Here is an 8,218-nt window from a genome sequence, read left to right as displayed (position 1 = left end):
CCAGTCTGGGCGACAGAGTGAAACTCCAACTCAAAAAAAAAAAAAAAAATTAGAGTCAATCCTCTCAAACCCTATACTCTTTTATCAACTGTTTATAAAATACTCTAAATCCTTTGTTGTCATTTCAATACTGTTTATAGCCTTGCCACCAGGAGTAGATTCTATCTAAAAAATAAATAAATTAAAAAAAAACTTCTTTGCTTATCCATGAGATGTAACTCCTCATTTGTTAAAGTTTTATCATAAGATTGCAAGAATTCAGTCACATCTTCAGGTTCCACTTCTAATTTTAATTCTCTTGCTATTTCCATCACATCTGCAGTGACTTCCTCCACTGAAGTCCTGAACCCCTTAAAGTCACCCATCAGGGTTGGAATCAACTTCTTCCAAACTCCTGTTAATGTTGACATTTAATGTTGACATTTTGATCTTCTCCCATGAATCACAAATGGTCTTAATGGCATCTAGAATGGTGAATCCTTCCCAGAAGATTTTCAGTTTACTTTGCCCAGATTCATCAGAGGAATCGTTGCCTATGACAAATATAACCTTACAAAATGTACTTAAATAATAAGACTTGAAAGTCTAAAAGACTCCTTATCCATGAACTGCAGCATATTATGTTAGCAGGCTTGGAAACGACATTAATCTCCTTGTATGTCTTAATCAGAACACTTGAGTGGCCAGATACATTGTCAATGAGCAGTAATATTTTGAAAGGGATATTTTTTTCTGAGCAGTAGGTCTCAAAAATGAGTTTAAAATATTCAGTAAACCATACTGTAAACAGATGTGCTGTCATCCAGGCTTTATTGTTTTACTGATAAAGCACAGGTGGAGTAAATCTAGCATAATTCTTAGGGGCCCTAAGATTTTCAGAAATGTCAAAATGTGACACAAAGGCACAGAGTGAACACATGCTGTTGGAAAATATGCAGGGTTACCAAACACCTTCTATTTGTAAAAAAACACAATATCTACAAGGAAAAATAAAATGAAACACAATAAAATAAGTTATGACTGTATTCTACTGCCTTTGTCTGTGCTTTTTGCTGGATGGCGAGTCCTTTCTTTGTCAAGACCCTACTCAAATCCTCCAAAAAGCCTTCCCTCTACCAACCCCCTGCACCTACAAATATACTCAAGCACTAGCCAAATGTTGTCTCCCTTTTTTTGAATTACCACAGCACTGATATCTTCTCTACTTTATGTGGCACTTATCAATTATAGCCTGTATTATAGTTATTTGAGGGGGAGTGGGTCATTGCCCCAACTACAACTTTAAATCCTTGAGGACTGGTACCCAAACTTTTTATTCTGAGTCTAGCAAGTGGAGGCATCCATGGTTGGCATTCACTTAATGTTCGAAGAAAGAATATTAAAATAAATATTGCAGGCTAAAACAAACCTGAATGTCACCATGAGGAATTTTTCTTTGATGAGAAATCCCCCAGGGGATTTTATTTAGAGAAAGGCCACAATGAAAGCTGTGTTTTTGGAATGACCAAAGATTAAAAATGCAGGCTAGAAGAAAGATGTGATAATGAAAATCTCGGCTTTGTTATGCATTACTCTGTGACATTGAACATTTTAAAAATTCTTAATGAGCATATCATAATTTTACGTATTTATAGGGTACAATTTGATGTTCCAATACAGGTATATGTTGTACTATGATCAAATCAAAGTAGTTAGCATATTTATCACCAGTACATTTATCATTTCTTTGTGGTTGAGAACATTAAAAAGCTTCTCTTCCAACTATTTTGTAATATTCAATATCTTCCTGTTAACCATAGTCATCCTAATGTATAACAGAACACGAGAATGTATTCCTCCTGTCTCATAGTTACTTTGTGCCCACTGACCAACCTCTCCCAATCCTCCCCTTTTCCATTTCCTACCTGGTCTCTGGTAATCATTATTCTACTCTCTATTTTTGTGAGATCAATATTTTTTAGATTCCACATGTAAGTAAAATCTTGTAGTATTTGTCTTTCTCTGTGGTTTATTTCACTTAGCATGCTATTCAGCTGTTGCAAATGGCTAAATAGCATTTCATTGTGTATATATACAAGATTTTCTTTATCCATTCATCTGTAGTTGGACACAGGTTGATTCTATATCTTAACTATTGTTCAGTAAACATGAAAATGCAGATTTCATTGACATACTGATTTCATTTCCCTTGGATTCATACCCAGTGGTGGGACTGCTGGATCATATGGTTGTTCAATTTTTAGATTTTTGAGAAACCTCCATACTATTCTCCATAACGGTTGTACTAATTTACATTCCCACCAACAGTGTGTAAGTGTTCTCTTTTCTTCACGTTCTTGCTGCAACCATTTGCTTTCTTTTGTCTTTTTGTCAATAGGCATCTTAACTAGAGTGAGGTGATATCTCGATGTGGCTTTGATTTGTGTTTCCCTGATGATTTGTGATGTTGAGCATCTTAAAAATATACCTTTTGGCCATTTGTGTGTATTCCTTTGAGAAATATCTGCTATGGTCTTTTGTCCATTTTAAAATTTTTTTTCAGTTAAGTTCCTTATATATTCTAGATATTTGTCCCTTGTCAGACATATTGTTTACAAATATTTTCTCCCATTTTATGCGTTGTCTCTTCACTCCGATAACTGTTTTCTTTGTTGTGCAACAGCTTTTTAGTTTGATGTAATGTCATTTGTCTATTTTTGTCCTTGCGGTCTGTGCTCTCGAGGTCTTATTTTAAAAATTCTTGCTCATACCAATGTTATGAAGCATTTTCTCCTATATTCTCTTATAGTAGTTTCAGGTCTTATATTTGAGTCTTTAATCCACTTCAAGTTGATTTTTGTACATGGCAAAAAGTAGGGCTCTAGTCTCATTTTTCTACATGTAAGTATCAAATTTTTCCAGCACCACTTTTTTTTTTTTGAGTTGGAGTCTCACTCCGTTGCCCAGAGTGGTGGACAGTGGCACACTCATGGCCACCTCAGCCTCGACGTGCTGGCTTCAAGCGATCCTTCTACCTCAGCCTTCCAAGTAGCTAGAACTACAGGTGCGTACTACTATGCCCAGCTTGTTTTTTGATTTATTGTAGAGACAAGGTCTTGCCAAGTTGCCCGGGCTGGTCTCAAACTCTCGGGCTCAGCAATCCACTCACCTGGCCCCCCAAAGTGCTGTGATTACCCGCTGAGCCACCGAGCCCGGCCTGTAGCATATTTTAAAGGCAGGTGATGTGATGCCTCCAAGTTTATTGTTTTTGACTGAATTGCTTTGTCTATTTGGGGTCTTTTATGGTTTCATATAAATTTTATGATTGCTTTTTCTGTTTCTGTGAAGAATGCCATTTGTATTTTGATAGGGATTGCATTAAACCTGTAGGTAAAAATTGTTTTTTGAGTTGGTGTCTCACTCTATCGTCTAGCCTGGAGTCCAGTGACACACTCACGGTCACCGCAGCCTCGACCTGCTGGGCTCAGGCAGTCCTTCCCCCTCAGACTTCCAAGTAGCTGGAACTACAGGTACTCGCTACCATGCCCGGCTTATTTTTTGATTTATTGTAGCGACGGGGGTCTTACCATGCTGCCCAGGCTGGCCTCGAACCCCTGAACTCAGGCAATCCTCTCACCTTGGCCTCCCAAAGTGTTGGAATTACAGGCTTGAGTCACCATGACTGGCTGGTAAATAATTTTTTATGACAACTTTACTGAGGTAGAATTTACATACCACAAAATCACCTTTCAAAGTGTGAAATTCGGTATTCTTAATATATTACAATGTTGTACAACCATCACCACTATCTAATTCCAGAACATTTTCATCACAATGAAAAGAAATCCCTTACTCATTAGCAGTCACTTCCCATTTCTCCTCAAACCTGCCAGTCCTTGGCAACCACCAATCTACTTTCTATCTATATAGATTTTCCTATTCTGAACATTACATTTCGTATAAAAGGAATCACACTATATGTGGTCTTTTGTGACTGGGTTCTCTCACTTAACACATTTTTAAGGTTTGTCCACTTTGTATTATCTATCACAACTTCATTCTTTTTTATTGCTTTATAATACTCCAGTGTAGCCAGGCACGGTCGCTCATGCCAGTAATCCTAGCACTTTGGGAGGTGGAGGCAAGAGGATTGCCTGAGTCCAGGGATTTGAGACCAGCCTGGGCAACTTGGCGAGACCTTGTCTCCACAGTAAATCAAAAAGTTAGCCGAGCATGGTGGTGCATGCCTGTGGTTCCAGCTACTTGGAAGGCTGAAGTAGAAGAACTGCTTGAACCCAGCAGGTTGGGGTTGTGGTGACCGTGAGCATGCCATTGCCCTCCAGCCTGGGCGACAGAGTGAGATTCCAACTCAAAATAATAATAATAATAATAATAATAATAATAATAATAATGGGCTTCTGCACTAGACAGGGGTCCAGTCTCTTTCTTCCTCTCTCTCTCTCTCTCTCTCTTTCTTCCTCTCTCTCTCTCTCTCTCTCTCTCTTTCTTCCTCTCTCTTTCTCTCTTTCTTCTTCCCCCCAAAAAAGAAAAAAATAATAATAATACTGCAGTGTATAGATATACCCACATTGTGTTTATCCATTCATCAGTGGATAAACATTTGGATTTTCCCACCTTTTTTAACAGTGTAAATAATGCTGCTATGGAATATTCGTGTACAAGCACTTGTGTAAACATAGGTTTTCAATACTCTTGGGTATATATCTAGGAATGGAATTGTTGGATCATATGGTAACTCTATGTTTAACTTTTTGAGCAATTAACAGACTGTTTTCCAAAGTTATTGCACCATTTTACATTCCTACCAGCAATATATGAGGATTACAACTTCTTCACAGCCTTACCAACATTTATTTTGTTTGTTTTTTAAATTATAGTCATCCTAGTTGGTGTGAAATAATATCTGGTGGGGTTTTCTTTGTATTTTCCTCATAATTTATGTTGTTGAGCATCTTTTCATGTGCTTATTGGCTATTTGTATAACTTCTTTTGTGAAATGTCTACTTAGATTCTTTGCCCTTTTAAAAATTAGGTTATTTATCTTTTTATTAATGTTTTGTTTAAATTTTAATTGTTCTTTTTATATTTTGGGTACAAGTGCCTTATCAGATATATGATTTGCAAATATTTTCTCCTATTCTGTGAGTTGTCTTCATTTTTTTGAAGGTGTCCTTTGAAACATAAATGCTTTAATTTTGGAGAAGTCCAATCTATCTATTTTTTCTTTGGTTTCTTATACTTTTGGTGTCATATGTAAGATACTTTTAATCCAAGGTCATGAAGATTTGCATCTTTCTTTTATTTTAATAATTGTATAGTTTTAGCCCTTATATTTAGGTTTGTGATTCATTTGGAGTTAATTTTTATATATAGTGAGAGGTAGAAGTCCAACTTCAGTCTTTTTCATGTGGATATCCCGTTGTCCCAGCACCACATGTTGAAAAGACTATTCTCTCCCTCCATTGAATTGTCTTGATGCCTTAAGAAAGTTCAGTTAACCATAAAAGTAAGCTTTTATTTTGGATTTTTCAATTCTGTTCCATTGATCTATATGTCTATATCTATATCTTGTGCTAGACTACACTGTTTTGATTTTTATTACTTTGTAGTAATTTTTGAAATAAAGAAATGTGAGTCCTCAAACTTTGTTCTTTTTCAAGACTATTTTTGGCTATTATGGTTTCCTTGCATTTTCATATGAATTTTATAATTAGCTTCTCAACTTCTGTAAATATAAGATAGCTAGAATCTTGATAGAGATTGTGCTAAATCTGTAGAACAATTTTGAGAGTACTGCCAGCTTAACCATATTAAGTCTTCCAATCCATGAACATGGAATGTTGGGACAAGTCATTTAACCTTCTTGATCTCATTTGCTTTATTTCTCAAATAGGAATAATAGTAACCATTCTATCTCACAGAGTTGTTGTGAAAATTGCATGAGAAAGTTTTTCTTAAAATGGGAAATATAACAAATATAAAGGATTATGTATGATAGCATTATATCAATTGGAATCAGCACAGCATCTTAATGTGATAAATCTGAGGAGCATTCAAAACATTGGTTTGTGTTTGTTTATTCTAAAATTACTTTAATTTCTTTGAAGCCACATTTTTCTATTTTTTAGTCCCTGCTGTGTGGTTGCTGCTATAGTGGTCTCCACGGCATAGTGATAAAGGGTATTGGCTCTGGACCCAGACTACCTACTTTCAATTCCCAGTTCTGCCACCACACTTGACTTTAGACAAATTATTTGGATTGTTGTCACTTAGTCTTCTCGTTTGCTAAATGAGGATAATAGTATTGTAGTACCTACTTCATAGGGTTTTTGTGGCGATTGCATGAATTAATTTATATAAAGTGCTTACAAATGTGCCTGACACACTGTCAGGACAATAAATGTCAACGACCCCTACAACATCATATAGAAGTACTTGAGGGCCTACACCCAGTAGCATTATAATCAAATACATATGGAACAGCCTCCAGTCTCTTGGTTTGCATGATCAGAGTAAGTCAGGCATTTGCTTAAAGCTACATTGAGTCCCTTCTATATAGAAATTAGACTGAAATGGAAATTCTCACCCAATAAACTGGAGACTACAATTTTTGTTACTGGATATATGAATAAATAATTGCTCTTAAAATGCACTGACGTTGTGCAATGTAAAGTCCTTCTTAGTTGTGTAAACAGAAAGCCTGCAGATTGCTTGCCACAACTGTTTTGTGAGAAATCGGTGCAATCATGTTGCATCATTTTTTTCCCCTTAGGTGTGTCTATTTATCTTTGCTCCTAGGTTTCGCTTATTTGAAATAGCTAGGGGAGAGAGTCAGAGCTGTATATGCACAGCCATGCTGCGCCCGTCTCCTGTCCCCTTAGATGCAGTCTGATCCCTTATGGCATCTGATTCTAGGGAAGTTGTGTTGGTTTGATTGCTGATAAATAACTCTGTCTGCTGTTAGTCTTCTTGAAGCTTGAGCTTAGGCAAATCATCACTGAAACCTGCTTCAGTCAGGAGCAGACTGAGAATCACAGCATCCAACCCTATAATGACAACCTGAAAAAGACTTAGAGCAGTTTATCTTAGAACCAGAGGATCATGGGGTTTGCAGGAGCCCTTGACGGGTCATCTGAATCCTAGTTCATTCCTCAGCCTCTAGGAAGGCCTATCATGAAACCCCTTAGGAGGCTACCCTTGCACTCTCTGCTGTTTGGTCCATTTCTAAACTCAGGGGAAATGGACTTTAGGACACTTGAGCATTTAAATGGAATTTAAGGGATAAAGCCCCAAATGGGAAATTTTCCCTCCACAAATCTCTCATCCTCAGCATGGAAAACCTAAGAAACAAAAGGGCAGGGGAGAGAAAACCAAATAGCAACAGATCCCTTGTGCTGGCCAAGTGTTGCTTAGCAAAGCAACCTGGGTATTGGATGTGGATACAATCATATGCATGCAGTAGAGTGAGTTAAGTTAAAGGCAAGGAAAGCCAGAAGCTGCCTTGTAATCCAACCTTACCAGAGAACTCTCATGCTCTTATGAATATTTGAGACATTCTGATGAAATAATTTCCTCTGTTTGCTATTGACAATAATTAAAAATAATGTATGGGCCAGGCTCGGTGGCTCAGCCTGTAATCCCAGCACTTTGGGAGGCTGAGGTGAGTGGATTGCCAGAGCCCGCAGGTTAGAGGCCAGCCTGGGCAACTTGGCAAGACCTCATCTCTACAATAAATCAAAAATTAGCCAGGCATGGTAGCGCACGCCTGTAGTTCCAGCTACTTGGAAGACTGAGGTGGAGGATGGCCGGAGCCCAGCAGGTCGACGCTGGGGTGGCCGTGAGTGTGCCACTGCACTCCAGCCTGGACGATGGAGTGAGACTCCAACTAAAGATAATAATAATAATTTATGAAGACAAAGGCTGGCAAGTACGAGTCAGAACCTGATGTGAATCCTGAAATTGCATTCGTTTTTTTAATATTTGGAACTGTACTCTCAACTTCATTTTTTTCCTCTCCTCAGTTCTGCTCTCCAGTTGGCCCCTGCTTTATTTCTCTCCACCAAAAAGTTCTTTCATCCCTTATGTTTAAAAGTTAGACTTTAGCCGGACTCGGTGTCTCAGCCTGTAATCCCACGCTTTGGGAGGCCGAGGTGAGTGAATTGCCTGAGCCTGCGGGTTCGAGACCCGCCTGAGCAACTTGGCAAGACCTCATCTCTAC

Source organism: Carlito syrichta, unplaced genomic scaffold (genome assembly GCF_000164805.1).
Source record: "Carlito syrichta isolate Samal-C Ts95f unplaced genomic scaffold, Tarsius_syrichta-2.0.1 Scaffold312060, whole genome shotgun sequence".
Classification (NCBI taxonomy): Eukaryota; Metazoa; Chordata; class Mammalia; order Primates; family Tarsiidae; genus Carlito; species Carlito syrichta.
This window is presented reverse-complemented; position numbering follows the sequence as displayed.